Source organism: Giraffa tippelskirchi, chromosome 6 (assembly GCF_054371585.1).
Source record: "Giraffa tippelskirchi isolate mGirTip1 chromosome 6, T2T-mGirTip1v1.2.pri, whole genome shotgun sequence".
Classification (NCBI taxonomy): domain Eukaryota; kingdom Metazoa; phylum Chordata; class Mammalia; order Artiodactyla; family Giraffidae; genus Giraffa; species Giraffa tippelskirchi.
Window position 1 is genome coordinate 118,930,131 of NC_137280.1, and position 22,491 is coordinate 118,952,621.

Consider the following 22,491-nt stretch of genomic DNA (forward strand, 5'->3'; position numbering starts at 1 on the left):
ACACTCGCTCACAAACAGCTGTGGCACAGATTAAAGGAGTAGGCAACTGGGGCGTGGGGAGAGGCAATCAGGTCAGGCTGCTGGAAAGAGGCGGCAGCTTCCATGCGGGAGGTAGCAAGTGGTGTTACATCGTCCTGGGATGTTGAGAAAGAAGGCAGCTTAGGCAGGGGGCTGGGGGTGGGGGTGGGGAGAAGAACGGAGCGCCCTGACCCCTGTAGGGGCTAAGGTCTTACTGAAAATCTGAGGAGGAGTTCCTGGACGCCTTGAGGTGCTGGAGAATAGAAGACTGATGCCACAACTCTCCCCAGGCCCATGATCTGATCCATGATTGATTGGGGACTCCGGGCTCTCCAAACTGACTGTCCCCACCTCCACAGCCCACTCCTGGAAAACGGTCTGACAGAGAAAGCCTCTGAGTCACCCACCAGTGCAGTGAGGCAGCGTTGGGGACAAGAAGACCTCAGAGAGGCAGGCAGGACCAGACTCTGAGAAGACAGGGCTTCAGAAACCTTACCTGAGCTAGGAGCAGCTGCCTGCCCAGGGTCAGTAAAGCCCAGGTGTGACATTTGGACCAAATGTCCAAGGTGCTCCTCCCCTCCAGCACCTCCCTGTCAATCCCCCTTCCATGACCTTCAGGCTGGGGAGAATGCCCCATGCTTCTGGGGCTCCTCTAGGTCCTACTTTCAGTTTAATCCACCTGAGTGCCCCTTGAGTCACATACTGGCTGTGTGACCCTGAGCAAGAGGTCTAGTCTCTCAGTTTCAACTTTAGAGGGTCGTTAGTCATGTATGGATGTGAGAGTTGGGGATGACAGAGGATGAGATGGTTGGATGGCATCACCGACTCAATGGACATGAGTTTGAGCAAGCACCGGGAGTTGGTGACAGACAGGGAAGCCTGGTGTGCTGCAGTCCATGGGATCTCAAAGAGTCGGACATGACTGAGTGACTGAACTGACTAACTGACTGTGAGTTTAAAGTGGGAGACATAGAAGTAAACACTCAGAAAACTGTGAAGGGATCAGGCTGGTCACAGAAGCCCTCAGGTCCAAGTGTTGACCCCTCCCTACCGCAGTCTTGATAGAAGAGCTGAGTAAAGGCAGCCTGTCCTACCAGGCTTACCACACTGCCAAGAGCCACACCAGCCCGCCTCCACGCCTTGTGCCACAGCTGATTGGGACGGAGATGGGCACCAAGAGCGGCCAATCAGGTCCTCTCTTGCAAACTAAGAAACCTAGATCAAGTCTAAACGTGATCCTTTGGAGGAATGACCCTTCTCTTCCTCCTTTCAGTTGTTGTTGTTCAGTCGCTAAGTTGTGTCCAACTCTTTTGGACCACATGGACTGTAGCATGCCAGGCTCCTGTGTCCTCACTGTCTCCTAGAGTTTGCTCAAATTCATGTCCACTGAACCCATGATGCTATCTAACCATCTCATCCTCTGTTGCCCACTTCTCCTCCTGCCTTCAATCGTTCTGAGCTGAGCATCAGGGTCTTTTCCAATGAGTTGGTTCTTCACATCAGGTGGCCAAAGTATTGAAGCTTCAGCTTCAGCATCAGTCCTTCCAAAGAATATTCAGGCTTTATTTCCTTCAGGATTGACTGGTTTGATCTCCTTGAAATCAAAGGGACTCTCAAGGGTCTTCCCCAGCACCACATTTCAAAAGCATCAATTCGTTGGTGTTCTGCCTTCTTTATGATCCAACTCTCACATCCATACATGACTACTGGAAAAATCATAGCTTTGATTGTACAGACTTTGTCAGCAAAATGATGCCTCTGCTTTTTAATAGCTACTGAACAACAGCAACAACAACAGTGAGAGAAGGTGATGTAACAACAGAAGCAGAGATCAGTGAGAAAGAGAAGCCAGAGATGCTACAGGGCTGGCTTTGAAGATGTAAGAGGCCATGCGCCATGTGATGCAGGCAGCCTAGAGAAGCTGGAAAAAGCAAGAAAATGGATTCTTCCCTCAGGACCTCTAGAAGGAACCAGCCCTGCTGATACCTTAACTTTAGGCCAGTGAGACTGATTTTGGACTTCTGACCTCTAGAAATGTAAAATAATAAATCTCATTTGTTTTAAGCCTCTAAACCTTTGACAGTTTGTTACGATGGCAATAAGAAACTAATGCATGAACCCTTGGAAGACCATATTAAAAATGACTTATTGGAATGCTGTCTTAGCTCAGGCTGCTATATGTAACAGAAGACCAGGTGGCTTAAATAAGAGCCATTTACTCCTCACAGTTCTAGAGACTGGAAGTCTGAAATCGAGGTGTTAGCATGCCCAGGTTCTTGCTTAGAGCCTTCTGCCTAGTTATGTCCTTGCAGGGTCTTCCTTGGTATGTGGAGGCAGAAAGATCCTGTGTCTCCTCTCCTTTTCATAAGGGCATGAATCCCATTGTGGGGGCCCACCCTATTGACCTAATCACATTCTAAAGCCGCTCCTCCCAAGACCTTTCAAATTGATGATTAGGGCTTCAACAACTGAATTGGCGGGAGGCGGGGGTGGTGGGAGCGTGGAGCACAAACATGCTGTCCATAATAAATGGCAAGATTCCAGATGACTTTTCTCTTTTACAGTCTCTACTTTCCAACATTCAAATAATGTGATAAACATATAAAAATCAAACAACAATAAAAAGAGGCAGGGACTTCTGCTATATAAAGCTAATTGCAGTTTGGAGCACAGACCTTCCTATCCTTGTGTGGCCAACCCAGGCCTCTGTCCAGGCCCAGCACTGGTACTTGTCAGGTCCCCTATGAGGGACACCAGTGTGTGTGCCTGTGCACATGGGTGTGGGTTGTGGGGGTGGGAGTGAGGGTTGTAAGTAGGATGGATGTGTACTAGAATCCTACCAGAGACCTCTGAGCTAAGAGAAGCAAGAGTTTCTCCTCTGCTTAGCATGTGCTGGCTCCTTAGAGAGATGAAGAATACCAGGGGGAACTCAGCTAGGGCCCCCTTTTATTGCAAGGGATAGGAAACACTTTCCCAGACCCCACCAGTGAGTGGACACATCTGCTTTTCCCTAAAGGCAGAAATGGAGCTGCCTCTTCCCCAGCACTTGCATTCACTGAAAGAGGGTCTGGGGTTTGATGAAGAATTTCCAATTTCTTTTTCTGTTTTTTTTTTTTGAGAGAAGCCTCTGTGTCGGCAACTTAAACCAAGAGTTGCTCTTTCTTTTTTTAAAAAAATTATTTATTTACTTTTGGTTGCGCTGGGTCTTCATTACTATGCATAGGCTTTCTCTAGTTGTGATGAGCGGGCTTCTCACTGCAGTGGCTTCCTCTTGTTGCAGAGCACAGGCTCCAGGGTGCAAGGGCTCAGCAGTTGTGGTTCACCGGCTTAGTTGCCCCACAGCATGTGGAATCTTCCCAGACCAGGGATGGAACTGTGTCCCCTGTATTGGCAGGCAGATTCTTATCCACTGTACCACCAGGGAAGCCCCACCATTTCTCCATCACAGACTCTGCTAACAGGCACAACTTGGTTGCATTTGGGGTTTGTTTTTATTTAAATTGTGAGTGAGGTCAAATGAAGTTTAAATGGTTTTGTATCTGGCACCAACCTGGTAGGGCTGCCCAGGGGTGCTCCCTTCCAGGCACTGTCTGTCCAGGCCCGCCATGTAGGGAGGAGTGGTTTACACACTGCACAAGCACAAGCCACGGGGATACGTGGGGCTGAAATTCTGCCCACACACAGCTCACGGAGCCTTGGGTCCCGATAAGACTGTGTCCACCACAAGGAAAGGCCTGTGTTTTTGCTTCTGGGCAACTTTTCACAATGTGTTTGGATGTGTCAGCTGGCAGCTAAGGCCCATGTATCCTTCTGCCAGGCATTGTCTGCTGCTTTTTCCCACAGTGGGTGGCTTCTCATTCTCTGGGCCTCAGCTTCAATGGGGCCTTCTCAGAGCTGCCTTTCCCCACCCACAGTCTAAGGCAGGTTCCTTTCTCCTCTCTGTCCTTACTTGGAGCTCAGCCCTTTTCCTCTCCATAGCACATAGCACATTTTAAATGACTTAATAGGGGACTTCCCTAGACCTTTGCAGGTCCAGTGGCTAAGACTCTGTGCTCCCAATGCAGGGGGCCGGGGTTCAGTCCCTGGATGGGGAATTAGATCCTGTTTGCCACAACTAAGATCCTGTGTGCTGCAACTAAGACCCAGTGCAGCCAAATAAAAAAATAAAAATAAAAATTTAAGTTAATTAAGTAAAATGACTTAATAGTTGGTTTGCTCTCTGTTATCTGTCCTCTCCCCTCCCCCACTAGAATGAGTGCCAATCACATTGCAGGTGTTCAATAAATGGTGAGTAAATAAATGACTGAATGGGTGATGAGGGATGCGGGGCATAAAGAAAGGGGACTGAATTGGAGTCACTTACCACTCCTCTTTGCAGGTTGCACACTTTGGGGACAGCTGTTTTCTGTCCTAATGGCTGGAAATCTAGGAATCAGGCTCCATGTGTTGAGAATCCTCTGGAAAGAATGGACTCACAGTCGTGGAGTAGGCTGGGACTGCTTAATTTGTCCATGTAGTTAAGCATTTAATCTGCACCCAAGAAAGTTCTGACCTTTGCCCTAGACTTCTGGAAAGAAATCTCAGCCCTTGCAGTGTCATGCCAGATAGGAATATCTTTATTTAGGGCAAGGGTTAGCCGGCAGGGTTTATCCTGTGGCCACACAGGATAAACTAACAATGTGATTCAGGGTGGGGACTGGCCATGCAGGATAAGCTAGCAGTGTGATTTAGGGTGCAGGCTTTGACTCTCACGATATCGGCTGGACGTCCAGAGGGACTGGAGGCTGCTGTCAGCTGAGTGGGCAGTCGATTACAGAGCCCCAGTGAATCTCGGGATGCCAAGGCTTGCGAGAACCTCCCTGGTTGGCAGTATTCCATGTGTATCGTCACACATCACTGCTGGAGGAGTTAACAGTCCGGGAGTCCACTGGCAGAGGACAGCCGGACGCTCTGGGTTTGCAGCCCTCCTGGACTCTGCCCCATGCATGTTTCTCGTATTTTAGCGAACCTTAATCTGTATTCTTTCTGTGTAACCAAGCAGGAAGTTTAACGGCCCTCAGGGAGTTCTGCAAGTTCTTCTAGTGAATTATCAAATGTAAGGACCGTCTTAGAGACCCCAAACTTGCAACTTGCAATTCGTATCAACAGTGGGAGTCATTCTGTGGACTGTACTCCCTCTAATGTTGCACTGCCATGAACTCCCCCCCCACACACACACAGTGCCCTGAACCCCCCACCCCACCCCCCACACACAGTGTTCCGAACCCCCACCACATACACACACACACACAGTACCCTGAACCCCACCACACACACACACACACACAAACAGTGCCATGAACTCTCCACCACATACACACACACACACACACACATACACACACACACACACAGTACCCTACCCTGAACCTCCGCAACCCCCCCACAGTGTTCTGAACTCCCCACCACATACACACACACACACACAGTTGCCTGAACCCATCACATACACATACACACAGTGCCCTGAACCCCCTCCACATGCGCGCACACACACATGCCTGCACGCACACACACACGCCTGCACGCACACACACACGCCTGCATGCACACACACACACCTGCACGCACACACACACACCTGCACGCTCACACGCACACACACACACACTTTCCGAGGACTGGCCTCTCCTGGTTTCTCCTGGCTGACTGTGGTCTGCTGTCAGACCAGGTGTCTGCCCTGGTTGGGACCACACCGCCTGCTGGTTCTTATTCCCCAAGGCTTCCTCCAGGAGCTGGAGTGTAGCTGCTTCCTCAACTCCTCTTTCCCAGAGGCTGGGAAGAACTTTCTTTCCTGTGCAGGCAGTGACAGGTAGACATGTCAGCAGCCAAGCTGGCCAGAAGCCCAAGTGTCCCTGCCGTTGTCTCCTCCCTAGTCTCTCATGTCCCCTCCTCTGTGACTGCTCTAGTCTGTGCTGGAGGGGAGACTGTGGAGGATGGGCTGACCAGCAAGGGTTTTCTCGGGAAATGCCTGAGCTTTCCTGAAACTTGTTAGGACCCTCCTTCCTCCACTGCCCACCAGCTCCCCCAGCGACCCAGAAGGGGACTGCAGAGCCGCAAAGTTCCGGCCGGTTAGCACAGCCTAAGAGAGCAGCTTCCGATGCCTCTCGAAATTTTGAAGTTTCAGGTTCAAATCTAAACTTAGCATCCTTGCCACCCTGGTATTATAAAACCAGCTCTTCTATGAGTCTTACATAAGAAGATAAGGCCCTTTATTCCTTCCCTCACCGCTCCCCAGCTCCTCCTCACCTCTGGGGAAATCCTTGCTTCCCCTTAACTGTGCTAACCCTCCACCCCCACCCAAGGAGCTCACCCCTCCTTTCCCTAAGCCCCAAACACAAAACCCATTATTCCACCCACAGTAAATCTGAAGAAGGAGAGAACCAAGTTTGGCTTCCTCCCTGCCTGGTGTGGTTTCAGCATCATCCTACCCAACCACAGAGGATTGGACGACATGACCTCCTCATGACCCTGAGCCTCAGGCTCACTCAGCAGAAGGTAAGGAAACACACTTTGTTTTCCAGGGGTTATGGAATGGACAGCTTATTCACAAAGCCTTTCAGGGAAAAAAATAATAAATCAAGTTACCAACGTCTTAAAAGACACACAGGTGGCCTAAAGGAAAAACCAGCCCAAGAAAATCCAAATTTAGTACACAGAAATGGAAAAGTGATGCTTCTGAAAATGCAGTGCACGTGAGAGTCACCTGGAGGGCTGGTGAAATGTGCAGGTGGCTGGGCCTCTCCCTTAAGCTTCTTCATTAATATTTCTGGGGTGGGGGTAGCACCTGCATTTTTCCCAAGCACCCCAAGTGATCCTGGAACTGCAGCCTCAGAGAATGGCTGTGACCTTACGTAACTTCACAGGAAGAAATTCAGGGTGTGGCTGCTCTGAACATCAGTTCCCTGAAGTATTAAATAAAATCAATTCAGAACGTTTTTTAATACCCCTCTTCATCAAGATCTATGTGCTATAAAGAGGGATGACTGTCTAGGAAGATGCGTTACTTTTTGCCCTCGTCCTGTCCCTCTCCTTCATTCAGCCAATATTCACTGCAAGTTGCTATTTTCCAGACACTGGCCTAAAATCTGGGGATCTGGGTTTCCCTGGTGGCTCAGTGGTAAAGAATCCACCTGCCAATGCAGGAGATACAGGTTCAACCCCTGGTCCAGGAAGATTCCACATGCTGCGGAGCAGCTAAGCCCATGCACCGCAACTACTGAAGCCTGTGCACCTAGAGCTTGTGCTCCACCGTCCTAAGAGAAGCCACCACAATGAGAAATCCATACACCGCAACTAGAGTAGTCCCCACTTGCCGCAACTAGAGAAAAGCCCACGCAACAGCTAAGACCCAGCATAGTTTATAGCCTAGTCCCCTGCAAATAAGAAGCGCAACTACCCTGCTGGAGAGAGAGGCCCAGCTGCCTTCCCACCCCCACTGTCATCTCCAGTGACCATCTAGAACACTCCAGCTCTGCCAAGCTCCCAGCTAAATGCAACCACAAGCATGACCCCAGGCAACACCATATGGAACAGAGGAACCTCCTGGCTGAGCCACTGCACTGGTGCAGGCTTCGGATGAGTGTGGCTCAGACAATGGCGAGAACAGCAGTGAAGGTGGGGAGAGTGGAGAAGGTAGATGAGCCTGTAGGGCTCAGTGATGGAGGTGATCTTTCTGGCTGTGTATCGAGGGGCTGATGCTGTCCACACTGAGCTGGGAGCTCTGAGGAGGGTCAAGTATGGAAAAGACAGCGAATTTGGGTTTGGCTATTGGAGGCGCCAACCAGCATGAGGGAAGGAGAGTCTGAGAAGAGGAGAGAGCAATCAATAAAGTTGACCTGATTTTTTTTTTAACAAGTACAGCATTAAGTATTTAACCAAAATAATAGGAAAATGTCCCATTCCCGCTGACTTCCCTGGTTGCCACACACCCTGGCTGGCCTCATTTGGGGCTTCCCTAGCCCAGCCTTGGGCTTCCCTGGTGGCTCAGAGGGTAAAGCATCTGCCTGCAATGCAGGAGACCCAGGTTTGATCCCTGGGTTGGGAAGATCCCCTGGAGAAGGAAATGGCAACCCACTCCAGTATTCTTGCCTGGAGAATCCCATGGACAGAGGAGCCTTATAGGCTACAGTCCATGGGGTTGCAAAGAGTCAGACACGACTGAGCGACTTCATGTCACTTTGGCCCCCCCTTAGGGAGAGGCCCTGAACTAGCGCCACTGTAGCCCACCTGAAGGCAAATTGCTTCCCCGAGTCCCAGGGTTGGTTGAGCCAAGGGTGCACTCCCAGCCACCCACCAACAGGTGGCAGCACATGCTGTGCCGGTCGCCAAGAGGCCTCTGAACAACAAATTCTCTTAAGAAGCTTTTCCTGTGAGACAGGCATCAGTCTCTCTCATTTACACTGGCCGCTCATCTTCAGACAAAGATTTCAGGCCGGCTGGGCTGGTTTTCTCATCCAGCTCCAAGGGCAATCTCCAGGGAGCATCTGGCAACATCCGGAGAGACGATAAATTGTCACCACAGGGGAGCATGTGCTTCAGGTGGATGCTGGAGAGAGGCCAAGGCCGCTGCCAAGCATCTTACACAGGACAGCCCCCACAGTGGGAGTTATCTAGCCCAAAGGAGCAACAGCGCCGAAGCTGAGAAAACCAGTGTAATCAGATTCTTAAGAGGGGGTGCCCCAGGAGGTCTCAGACATCCACAGACCAGGGGCCACTGGATTAGGCTGACTCCCAGCCTCCCCTCCCGCAGCAGCCATGCGAGGCCTCTGTTCCCTCCCTCACCTGCAGTCTCCCCTCTCCTCAGAGACCTCACCTCTTTCATGCCTCACTCAACAGTTCCTGATTCGCAAGCATGTCCTAGGCACTGTGTTGGCCCTGGAGAGACCGCAGGGAGCCTTTTTCACAGAGCTCAGAGGCTGCAGGGACAGACAGCATATTTTCAAATGTAACGAGTGCTATGCGGACACAAACAAGGCACTGAGATACCAAAAACTAGAGGGGATTTAACCAAGGTGCTTTAATCGGCTTTTAACCAAGAAGACTGGAAAGGCCACTGAAAGGTGACAGTTGAAGTCTGAAGAAGGAACCACCCTCTTTTATTGAAATGACAATAAAAGTAATACTAACACGCATTTCATTGCATTACTCACCATCTGTCCCCACCCTCTTACTGTAACTGCAGCTATGTTCCTGTTTGTATAATAAATTCATCTCCAGACCTTGACCCTGAACTGCTATAGCATTTCAGCCATCCCTCAAATATATATATATATAGTGTCATAAGTTTTTTTTTCCTTGTTGCTGTATAGTTTGGTGTTGGTCATTTGTAACAGCATTCAATGTTTCAGTGTGGTGTGAGTTTTCTAAATGGTTCCGCGTCTGTTGCTCATTCATCCTGTGGGAAAAGACATACATCCTAGTAGTCTAATCAGAGTTTCTGGAATCATGGTCAGCTCACCAATCTCACCAGCCTGGAGTTGTCTTCCCCGTCTCCTCTCCGGTGAGAGTCCACTGAGGTAGGTGGGATGCCCACCATCTTACAGTGGGACAGGACCTTGAAATGGGCAAATGGGACCTCACATCAGGGGTAAAAAGGGAACCTTGATAAAGTATGGATTCCTGGGCTCTGCCCCCTTTGCCCAATCTGGATCTCAAGTATAGGTCAGTGTAGAGGGCTTAAAAGGGTTTTCCTGGTGGCTCAGTCAGTAAAGAATCTGCCTACAATGCAGGAGACTCGACCCAGGTTTGATCCCTGGATAGGGAAGATCCCCTGGAGAAGGGACTGGCTACCCACTCCAGGATGCTCACCTGGAGAATTCCATGGAAAGAAGAGCCTGGTGGGCTACAGTCCATAGGATGACAAAGAGTCAGACATGACTGAGTGACTAACACTTTCCCTTTTTTTTCACTTTTCAGAGGATTTAAAATATGTCCACTTCTTCTTTCACAGTCCTTCCTTCAAAAGGTGGATCCTAATTCTCCTCTACTTGAATATGAACCAGAGGATTTAGTGACTTGCTTCTCATGAAAAAAAAACGCAGTAGAAGTGATACCATATGACTTCCAAGGCAGCTCAGAAAAGACATCAGAGCTTCTGCCCTGCTTTCCCTAGTATTAATCTGATTAAACTGGTTGTGTTATTAGGACACTCAAGTAGCCCTGAAAGAGGCCCACGTTGGAAGAAACTGAGTCCTCCTGCCTAAAACTGTTCTCTTTTGTCTGGGACAGTCCTAGAATTCACACTAAAACCCCACATCCCAGGAAACTTCTTAGACCTGGGCAAGTAGTCCAGTCACCCCAACAAGCAGCACCACCTTCCCAGCCAGTCCTCCAGCCCCAGGCCTGCCACCGCAGACCTGATCGATATTTCACTGCGACTTCATGAGAGATTCTGAGCCTGTTTACATGGCTGAGTCACTCTTTAACTCCTGACCTCCAGAAATTATGCAAGATAATAAAGGTTGTTTATTATGTCCCAATGTACTGACTGTTGTTTCAAGTCACTACATTGGGGCCAATTTATTAAACAGCAATAGATGAGTAATATACTCAGGACTCTCTATTTCATGACACTGCTGGGTGACATGAGCTATGAATCAGCATGAGTGAACCATGGGTCTGGTCTTATTCCCTAAAGCAGCACTTTCCAATAGACCTTTCTGCAAGGTGAACAGCGGTGCATTCTGTGCTGTCCAACGTGATAGTCACTAGTCAGCTGTAGCTACTGAGCTTAGAAACGTGACTGATAGACTCAGGGAACTGATTTTTTATATTTTAATGAATTCAACTTTAAATAGCACATGTATATAATTTCACTTGTATAACATTCTCAAAATGACAAAATTATGGATTGGAAAGCAGGTTAATAGTTACCAGGGGTTAGGGATGGTGGGGGGAAGAGTGATGGGTGTGACTATAAAATGGCAACTTGTGAGAGATTTTCATAGCCATGGAGTAGTTTGGGTTTTTTTTTTTTTTTTTTTTGCCTGCGCCAGTTCTTGGTGGTTTAGTCACTAAGTTGTGTCCAACTCTTACGACCCCATGAACTTTAGCCTGCCAGGCTCCTCGGTCTATAGGATTTTCCAGGCAAGAATACTAGAGTAGGTTGCCATTTCCTTCTCCAGATCTTCCTGACCCAGGGATTGAACCCAGGTCTCCTGCATTGCAGGCAGTTTCTTTACCAACTGAGCTACCAGGGAAGCCCTTAGCTGTGGCATTTTAGTTGCCTCATGTGGGATCTAGATCCCCAACCAGGACCTGGGTCTCCTGCATTGGGAGTGCAGGGTCTTATCCACTGGACCACCAGGGTAGTCCCAGCCATGGAGCAGTTCTGTATCTTGATTGTGGTAGTGGTTATGTAAATCTACACATATGAGAAAACGATACAGAACTATACACACATTGTACCAACATCGGTTTCCTGGTCTTGATATTGTACTACAGTAATGTTTGATGTAACCATTGAAAGAAACTGGGTGAAGGGTACATGAGACCTCTTTGCAGTGTTTTTGCAACTTCCTGCAAATCTGTGATTATTTCAAAATAAAAAGTTTAAGTTATTTTAAAATATGAGATAAGGATAAAGCATTAAATACCACAGGTAGCTAGTGCCTACCATGTTGGACAGTGAGGCCCTAAACAATGCACAGATCCTCCTGGAATATCTTCTAGTCATTTGGCCTCTGTTCAGAACTTCCTGGTGACAGGGAACTCACAGCCTCTCAAGGTCTGTTTGGCAGCTCTAATAAGAAGAAAGTTCAGGCCAGCAGATTTTGGGGTAGAAAAGTTTTTTCCCCACATCTCTATTTGTGCTAGAATCATGAATTAGGCCCAGATTTTCTAGAACAAGTTTTCACCCCTAGGGAGCCCAGGGGACCCCACAGGAAAACTGCCCTCGTCACCCACCACTTTCATTACTATCACTTGTCACTCATGATATGGACCACAAGGACCTCACACTGTGTCCCAAAGCAGCCCTGGATGACCACCTTGTCAGATTTAGAAGCAGCCATTACTGACCATTCCAGCTGTTTAAGAGAGAACTAAACCCAGGTAGAGGATTTTAGACAGTGAGGAACCTCAAAGACCTTCTGGTCTTATACTTGCCTTTTATAGACGGGAAAACGAAGACTTGCAATAGATCTGTAAGGATCAAATGCACTTAGTTCAAGGAAGCATGTGTTACCTGTAGCAGACTGAATAACGCTACGTGCTAGCTTTGAAGATTGGAGAAAGAGGCCATGAACCGAAGGATATAGGTCTAGAGGGTGGAAACAGCAAGGAGACAGACTCTCTCCTAGAAACGCGGAGGGAACATGACCTCGACAACACCTTGATTTGAGCTCAGCGAAATCATTTCCAATATTTGGCCTCTAGAACTTTACTGCAGTCCATGGGGTAGCAGAGTTAGACACGACTGAGCAACTGAACTGAACTGAACACTGTAAGACAGTAAATTCATGCTGCTTTAAGCCACAAAATGGGCTTCTCAGATAGCTCAGCTGGTAAAGAATCTGTCTGTAATGCAGGAGACCCCAGTTCAATTCCTGGGTCAGAAAGATCCCCTGGAGAAGGGATAGGCTACCCATTCCAGTATTCTTGGGCTTCCCTGGTGGTTCAGATGGTATAGAATCCTCCTGCAATGTGGGAGACCTGGGTTCTATCCCTGGGTTGGGAAGATCACCTGGAGAAGGGAAAGGCTACCCACTCCAGTATTTTGGCCTGGAGAATTCCATGGACTGTATAGCCCATGGGGTTGCAAAGACTTGGACACAACTGAGAGACTTTCACAAGCCACAAAATGGTGATAACTTGTTACAGCAGCATTAGGAAACTAATATATTGCCTAACAAAACTACACATGTGTACCTTCCTTCTGACCCAGCAACTCACTTCTAGGAATTTACTCTGAAGCTACACCTCCAATGTGAAGTATGCACGCACAAGATTATTTGATGCAAAATTGTCTGTACCTGTTTGTAAATACTGGAAACCACTAAGTGTTCATGGGTAGGAAAGTGGTTGAATAAACTCTGATGTGACCACTTGATGGAATAGTATGCAGCTATAAATAAAAATGAGGAATTTACTACAAATTTATCCCCAAAAGATACTAAGCAAAAAAAAGGGGGGGGGCAAAGGAGTATCTATGATATGATACTTTTTCATGGAAGAAAAAAAGGAGTATAAGAAAATATATGTCTATCTGCTCATCCTGGAAAAAAAAAATGAGGAAGCAGAAACTAATTATCAATTATGTTGCTTACCTACAAGGGAAGATGGGAAAGGATGGTAAGGGAGGGAAGGGGAATGGATAGAAGTCATGATGAGGGAGTGTTCTCTCTCTGAGTTTATCTTTTTTGTATAGTTCTGTGTCTTAAAACCATGACAATATTTCTTATACCAAAAAAATTAACGAAAACCAACCAGAGAGTCAGTTAACATCCCTCCAGGTAATGCAAGACATGTCTATGTTGACTTGTGAATATTATCACTGAGACAAGACATAAAATGAACAAGTGCCCATAGAAAACCCGTGGCCCTCAGCAAAATGTCAACAGACACTGACGTAAAGGCTCAGTCACAGATACATTCTTTATTTGCCACATTTTCCGTGATCCTGGTCATGACTCACTGATCTGCCTGCCTCTGAATTTTCAGAGCGCCGGAGCAGGTCCACACAAGGGAAGTGAAGCATGTTCTTCAGAAAGTGTCTGGAATTTCTCCCCACACCCTTCCCAGGTGATGGGCTGAGGACCAGGAAAACAAAGTATTGGTGCTACAGTGATATCCAACTGCAGCTTCACATTGGTATCACCTAGAGAGCCCTACAAAGCCCTAATGCCAGCCCCAACCCCCAGAGATGACGATTTAACTGGTCTGGGGTGGCCAGTACTTTGAAAAGCTCGCTCTACCACGCAGCCAGGGCTGAGAACCTTCTACAGCCTGGTGGAGACCCGGTTGCTATTAGAGACTTGGCCACCAGATGGCGATAGAATCAGGCCAAAAGGGGCTGCTGAGTCTCGGGGAGGAGACACAGAGACCTAGGATTAAGGCGCTAGCCTCCAGCCACTGCTGCTGCTGCTGCTAAGTCGCTTCTGACCGTCCGACTCTGTGTGACCCCATAGACGGCAGCCCACCAGGCTCTCCCATCCCTGGGATTCTCCAGGCAAGAACACTAGAGTGGGTTGCCATTTCCTTCTCCAATGTATGAAAGTGAAAAGTGAAAGTGAAGTCGCTCAGTTGTGTCCACCCTAGCGACCCCCTGGACTGCAGCCCACTAGGCTCCTCCGTCCATGGGATTTTCCAGGCAAGAGTACTGGAGTGGGCCGCCATTGCCTTCTCCAAGCCTCCAGCCACTAGAGATGGGTTTTTTTTTCACCCTAAGAGTGTGGGGTGTCTGCCCAGAGACATTTCCCCCAAATTTTCGATTGCTTCTGGTTGGAGCCCACGTGGACCTTAGTGGGCTGTAGGGGATCCCAAAAAGAGCGCCCCTGTCACACACATACAAAGCAAATTCCCCCACACCTGTGATCTGGTCAACTAAGAAAACAAGGGGTGCCAGGGCACCCCCTGTAGGTGGGGAGCTCCAGGAACACCGAAATAGGTCCCTCTTGGGACCAGGCATGGGGCCTTAGTTCCCGGGGTCCACAAGAAAGTTACCTCCCCTTTTGATGACCAAGAGAGAACCCTCTAAGCAGACAGTGCTCATGCCTTAAGAGAAAGTCACCAGTTCTCCACCTCCAAATGCACTTTAGAGAAAAACCCAGTTACCCAATAATGCCTACTCCAAAAATAATAAAGAGGGGACTCCAGGAAGGCATTTCTCTCTGAACTACCTTTACTTCCCCAGAGTGTAATGCGGAGCCCAATTCCAGTTTCACTAGGGAGCACATGAAAGCTCACAGAGGGGCAGGCCTTGCCTAACATCACACAGCAAGGGGCCTCAGAGGCATGCCTCAGACCCAGGCCTCCTGCCGTCAACGTGAGGCCCTTCCTGGCCCCAGGAGGAGTCCCCAGCTCCAAGCATCCCTGTTGGTGATTGGAAACCCCATGGAAGCAGGGCCCACATGGGGTGGGCTGGCCAGCCCGCCCTGGGAGGGAGTGAGGCGCCACACGGGGCCCCCACCCAGCCCTCCCCAGACACTCTCACGCTTCCCTGACTGGCTGGCCGGCCACCCTCGAAGCTCCTGAGGTGACCCATTTCCCTCAGCTTCAAAACAAACCAAAATGCATACCAACATCCTTTGTTTGTTTTGGGGGATCAGAGAAAGGGGAAAGCAGTTCTGTGGGTTTGCACTTAAAAACAAAACTGCTCTGAGCTGCCCGAGCAGAAACCAAACCAAAGGTGAATTCAGAGGCCAAAAACCCTCGTGGAAGTGCTGCCTCCGAATGAGTCAAGGGAGGGCGTGGTAGGCTCGGAGACAAGGCTACCCACCGTCCCGGCACCAGTGACCCAGGTCGGACAGCCATCACCGCAGTGCAAGGCGGCAGCCACCCCTCCCGATCACCCTGGGCAGTGTGGACTTGGCAGGGGACCAGGCCCTGGGGGGTTGGGCCTCCTCGCTTAGCAAGGACTGGTGAGAAGACGGGACGCAGCAATGGACACCGAGTCAGTGACTCTGGACCTTACAACACACTCCCATCTCAGCAGCCCACAGACCCACAGGCCATGCTGAGGAACCAGGAAGGTGAACGTGCCCGGGGCCCAGCCTCATGGGAGCACCCGGTCAGCAGGTGAGACCCCCTCAGCACTGGTGCCAATGGGGAGGGTCTGGCCAGGCTCTGACTCATCCGCTTGTAGGACTTGTATTTCCCCCATATTTCCACCTCCAGGAGGGAGCTCACAGAGGGCAGAATTCAGGATGTTCCAAGAGACTGGGGACTCCCCTCTTGACACCCAGGACATGTGGGCTCCGGGAGCCATGCTGGCTGGGGACCCTACCTGGACCGTGTCCTGAGTTTAGATGAGGAAACAGGAGCAACTGAAGCCATGCCTGCAGAGGCCCAGCTGATGCTACTGGATCCTGTCAACAGCCTCAGGGAACACCCATGAGCCTGCTATGAGAGGTAGCAGGAGGACTGTGGTCAGCAACTAAGGGTCAGAAGGACTGTGGTCAGCGACTAAGGATCAGCTGGCCTGGCAGAGTGGTATGTATCATCAATAATGCAAGTCCGGGACTTCCCAGGCAATCCAGTGGTTAAAGATTTTGCCTTCCAAGGTAGGAGATTTGGGTTCGATCCCTGGTCAATCAGGGAGCTAAGATTCCGCATGTTTCATGGCCAAAAAATCAAAATGTAAAACAGAAACAATATTGTAACAAATTCAATAGACTTTTTAAAAATAATTAAAAAAAAAATAATGAATATCCAAGGATGGCCAGAGATGCTCCCAGCTGAGTGAGAATGCCTCACTTATCCTAAAACTTTCAAATACAGTCTCATTTGAGCTTCATGAACTCAAATGGGACAGCTGGGATTCAGAGAGGCAAAGCAATTTACTAAAGGTCACACAGCAAGTCAGCACGCGGTCAGCATGGGTTATACCCCTCCCAGGATTCAACCTGCCTGGAGCAGGATTCTAGGCTGTGGGGATTCCTCATCTCCCCAGTTATTTGGGTCTAGGATGGCTTGAGTAGACTTTGTATTAAGTGCCTCGATTTTCTTAAGGTATGACCATTTTTTGGTTCTTTGGCAAGAACTTAAGCACCTGACTCTCATTCTCTCATCTAATCTTCCCTCCACCCTTGACAAGTCGGTGTCTTCATCATCCTGTTTCATAGATGAGGAAGCTGACACTCATCAACCGGCCCAAGGTCACCCAGCTGGTCAATGACAGCCTGGACTCAATGCCACCCTTTCCCCCATCCCAAGCAGGCTCTTCATCTGTGGAGGTCCGGGTCCCTCCCCAAGCCCAGCTCTAGCTCCTGTGGTATGCAGGTGTCTGTACCCACCAACGGCAGCCAGCATCTGGCTACCCACCAACTATCAGTGGGAAATCTTCCTCCTCCTTCCTGCCTAGTCCTCCTCAGCTGCTGGGCCCACCTAGTGGATTCATGAAAACTTCCAAGGCCCTACTAAGCTATCTGGCATCTCAATTGTCTCCAAAAAACAGAGGAGTTCAACAACACGTGTGAATTTCAACAACATGTGTGTGTGTGCACATGGGTAGTAAGGACAGACTACCCAATGGCCTCACTATCCAAAGAAATTACAAATACACCTTGGTTTATTTTTCTCTCATCTTTTTTTTCCTCCTGGGCATCTTTTATTTTTTAACATGTCTGTGTTCATGTTGCATGCCTACCTTCTTATTTCTCTTTATTTAGCATTCATTTATTTACTGCTATAGCTCCAGTATGTAGTGCAGTATTTGGTGCAAATAGGGGGCAGGAGGAGAAGGGGACGACTGAGGATGAGATGGCTGGATGGCATCACCAACTCAATGGACATGGGTTTGGGTGGACTCCGGGAGTTGGTGATGGACAGGGAGGCCTGGCATGCTGCGATTCATGGGGTCTCAAAGAGTCGGACACGACTGAATGACTGAACTGAATTGAACTGAACTGAGGACCTCAATAAATATTTGCTGAATTAAGAAGCATGTGTACACATTCCTATATATGTGTGTGTGTGCACATTTCTCCCTGGGTGTGTGTTGGTGTGCTCACTTGTATAAAGGTACCTAAGTGTGTGTCCAGGTACAGAGATGATGGTGTGGTTTGCTGAGCTGTGTATCTATGTCACTGTAACACTCATTCAACAAACAACTCTTGACCACCTGTTCCGCCAGAGTAGCTGTGCCCGTGCTGGGAACACAATAGAGAACAGGGCCAAATGGAGAGCAGAGCCCTCTTTACAGGTGCCCTCAACCCAGGCCCTTCTGGGGAGAGAGGCCAGAGCAAGGGCTCTAATTATACATGGGAGCCAGAGGGCAGTATTGACATTTGAGGGGCTCATGTCAAGGCAAGGGCCCAGCAACCCCCAACAAGGCCCGCCCTGCAAAGCCTCCCTCACTCTTTTCCTCCCTGCCCTCATCACAAGGCACCCCCCTAGTGGGAACAAGCGGCAAAGCAACAGATCCTTCCATGAGGAAATGCAGCCAGGGATCAAGAAGCCCAGAGAAAACCCACAAAATCAGTCCAAATAACTCCAGGCCCCACTGGCTGAGACTGAGCCGCCTGTGGAGAAAGTGCAATGTGTTGGCCCCCCTGGCCACTCTGCGGCTTGTTTACAGGGGCACAGCTGAGGCCCTGTGTATCTGTTTCCTGTTGCTGCTGTAACAAATTACCACAACCTTAATGACTCAAAACAACACAAATATTACTATCTTACAGCTCTGAAGGTCAGAAGTCCGCGCATCAGGGTGTCAGTACACCCGCATTCCTTCAGGAGGCTCTAGGAAAGGATCATTTCCTTGCCTTCTTCAGCTTCTAGAAGCAGCCAGCTTTCCTTGGCTCTTAAACTCATCCAGCACCTGGGGCGTAGTTGCTCTTAACCTCCCTCATCTCTGCTTTGGTGTGTCCCCTCTTCCCATGGACTCTCCCGTCTTCTGCTTGAGGAAGCCTTCTGACTACTTTGGCCCCACTGGGATATTCAGACCCATCTCAAGATCTTTAACTCAGCACATCTACCAAGTCCCGTTTGCCATGTAAGGGAATGTAGTCACAGGTTCTGGGGACTAGGACCCAGACATTTTAGGCAGGTGGTGAACACTGTCCTGCCTACCATGCTTAGAAATGAAAGTACTTATCCAAGGTCTGAAGGGTTTGGTGAAGGTCAGAACTCAAGCTGCCGGGCCCCAGTTCTATGTCCTTTGGGGCAGCACCTCAGGAAAGAGGTAAAAGAAGCTGCCCCCCCCAAACCTAAGCTAGTCTCCTTAAATATGTTGTGCGACTGGTCCATCACACCTGGTTTGCTTCTCATGCCAGTTCCACCACCTACTAATAGGGTGACCTTGGACATGTAGCTTAATGTCTCAGCACCTCAGTCTTCCCATCTGTGAAGTGGGGTGATGAGGAGAGCCACCACGAAGGCTCATTGACTTTGCAATGAGCCTGTGTCCTGACTGCACTGTCCCAGTCCTGGCAGTGATCCCAGCTGCCCCACCCCTTACTCATCCCATTTAGAAATGCATGAAGGGAGGGCCAGAAGACAGAAGGAGGCATACATGCGCCCAGTGCCCTTGACCCCTGGAGCCCTTCTCCTGCCCCTCCCCAGAGCAGTGGGGTGGCCACTTTCTTGGCATCTCCCCAGGGAAGGAAGCCTTTGATACCTAACTGGGTCTCAGAAAGGGAACAAAGGGATGGCTTTTGCATGAAAAGCCACCTGCTGGTGCAGGGAAGAAACCCTGATTCATAGAGCTGGATGTTTCATCACTGGGCAGACTCAGGAGAGAAGTCCATGGGGTCTGCCACCCCGAGTGGGTTGCCCACATAGAGGCACTAGAGATTCGGTAAGTGTCCCACAGCTGGGAGGGAGAGGTGACATCAGAGGAGCTGGCAAGTTCTCTCCAAACAGAAGTTTAGGATGGGGTAAGGAGAGGTTCTCAGGAGACTGGGAAGGCTTCCAGTGCAGGGAGTGGAGCCAGGCCTCCAAGGACCATTCCTGTTGGAGAAAGAAAAGATGCTCTTCTGCCCATGTCCAGGCCACAGGGTCTTCATTCAGCCCCACAGCAGGGACTGAAAAGACATCAGGACCTCCCAGGCCGCTCCCCTCAGGCTGCCTCTTCACTGTCTTGTGACCAAAAGTACTGAATATTTCCTTAGTTCATGGTGTGATACTGGCCCTTAAAAGGCTAATCAGTGTGCTCCATCATTTTTCTCTGACTTTTTAAAAACATAGGAACTTTGTCACTACTCATAAGAGAAATTCAGGTTCATTAAAGAAAAATGGGCAGTAAGGACAGAGCGCCAAATGGCCTCACTATCCAAAGAAATTACAGATAACACCTTGGTTTATTTTTCTCTCATCATTTTTTTCCTCCTGGGCATCTTTCATTTTTTAACATGTCTGTGTTCATGCTGCGTGCCTTCCTTCTGATTTCTCTTCATTTAGCATTAATTTATTTACTGCTATAGCTCCAGTACGTAGCACAGTATTTGGCACAAATAGGACCTCAATAAATATTTGCTGAATTAAGGTGAATGAACAGAGATATTTTTCTATGTTATACAAAAGTAATAATAATCATAATACGTGACTGTTGAGGGCTTACTTTGAGCCGAGTACTTTATCAACATTATTTCATGTGACACAATAACCCCTTAAGGTAGGAACTATTATTATCTCCCATTTTACAGATGTATGAACTAAGGCTTAGGGAGAAAGATTAAGTCCCAAGGTTACACAGGTAGCACCTGACTTCTCACCCAGGTCCAGTTGACCCCAAGCCTGTGTTGCTAACGCACTGTATCACTGCTTCTCAGTGAACATTTTTACAAAGAGCATTTAAAATGACTTCACAATATTCTTTTCAATGGGCTGCACTATTACTCAGTCACAGCATATTCAGGTTATTTTCTGTTTTTTTCCCCTGCTTTCATAAATAATTCTACAATAAACAACTTTATACATAACCAAATTCCATGTATAATGTCTATTCATTAGCAAAGACTCCCCAGAAATTGAATTACTGGTTCAAATGGTGCATTGTTAAAGCTTTCAGGCATGTTTTCCCTTCAATTATGTTTTGTTTTGGTTTTGGTTTACATATGGAAATTCAGACCTAGTCAATCCACCACCTACTGGTCTATATTTTCATCCACTGTTTCCATCTTTGAAACATCTTCCCTTTCCAGAAAGTTAATAATTCTATTTTCTACTGGTTGTACAGTTTGCTTTTAAATTATTCAGCCCTTTAGTTCTTCAGTGAATCCTTTGGGGAATGTGCTAGAGAAAAGGCCCCCATTTACACTTCCAAGTCCCCCCAGGAATCCCCCCTCCTCTGGGCAGCGAGGAGAGATGAAAGGGAATGGAAAATAAGGAGAGTGAGAAATTCTTGGTGTTCTCCTAATTACAGGGGAAGGAGTGCCCCTTCTTCTACACATGAATGACTTTCTCCCAAAGTCTTCCATTTCCTTCTTTTTTTTCCCCCTTATCTTTTGATTACTCTTTATTTAGTGGTCCTACCAACATGACCCTTCACCCAGGCCCACTGTTTCTTTGCACACTGATTTTACCGACATTTCTGCCATATGTCTGTGACCCAAGTTGAGACTGATTTCTCCTTCCTGTTCCTTTTCCATGCTGTGCCTCATTTTCTCAAAATATGAAGGAATTTTTGTTTGTTTGCATCTGTGTAAAGGTTCCTCGGCAGGAGAGAGTGCATATTATTTTAAAATAAAGACAATATTATGACCCTAACTTAATGCACAGGAAAAAAATACAGTACTTGTTAGGTAGTTAAAATAGGAAACAGGAGTCCAAAATGGCGGTGGCTAAAAGACAAGGAAGGGAAAAGCTCTTGAAAATAGAACAAAGGAAGGTCAAAGGAAGGTCCGAGGACCTGAGTGAGAACTTCAGGTAGAACAACACTCCTGGCTAAGCCCAATTTGCATAGAGCAGGCCCGGGGCGGGGACATATAAAAGAAGGCAAAGCGTTTTCTCTCTCTCTCCCCCACGAGCTGGGGCGTTCTTCTCTTCACGTCTTTGGGTCGGCATGCCCTCACGCTTCGAGGATGGATTTTCCTGCTATTATCTAAATAAAAGAGCTGTAACACTGAGGTGTAACACTGATTCGTCTAAGAGCTATAACACGGTCTGTCCAAGACCCCGAGAGCTGTGACCCGCAGAGGGCTCTAATGTCCGTCACTCCAAATCTTTGTTGTGATGAGACAGAACCGAGAAGCACACACTCGCCTGACAGTACTCAAACACCATTGCAAATAAATATCTCATTCAGATGAAATTTTTGTAAAGGTTACACTATTTCTTATGCATCAGCACTGTATGAGAAGGTGAAAATAGGGGTCCCTACAACTGGGAACAAGAAACGCTTATTCCAAGAAACAAAATTCTTTTATTCTTGCTACTTATGTTATTGTAATTTATCCTGTGTTTTGAAGGAGGGGGGACATTTTTTTTCTCTTCCTCCCTGAGTACCAATTTGATCATTCACACAGCCTGCCTCAGCAAATCAAGACAGGACAGAGAAGGTCTCGTCCATTTCTTCTTGGAAGCTTCTCAAGTTCACCGGTTGACCTGAGTTAAGGCAAAACTGTCATAAATAAGAACTGGCTTAAGAAACTCCTTGAAAAACTACAGGATGCAAAAAATTGTTCAAATGGAATATTAAAAATATGTCAAATTGGGGATGAGGGTGTTGCTGGGCTCATAGTGAATGGGCTTTGGGTGAATGGGTGGTAGGAGTCAGAGTAGGATGATGGGCAATGACCCAGGTGGATAAAGACCTCACTGCCTCCCCCACAAAAG

At 48.3% G+C, this 22,491-nt stretch overlaps 1 long non-coding RNA gene across 1 annotated transcript; it reads left to right on the plus strand.

Annotated features, from left to right (window-relative positions):
* The first annotated feature begins 15,511 nt into the window (after window positions 1–15,511).
* Window positions 15,512–17,659, plus strand: LOC145510729 (uncharacterized). The gene is made up of 3 exons (XR_014057240.1): window positions 15,512–15,795; window positions 15,863–16,209; window positions 16,814–17,659. It is a non-coding gene; the product is annotated as an uncharacterized LOC145510729 (long non-coding RNA).
* The last annotated feature ends 4,832 nt before the right edge of the window (window positions 17,660–22,491 follow it).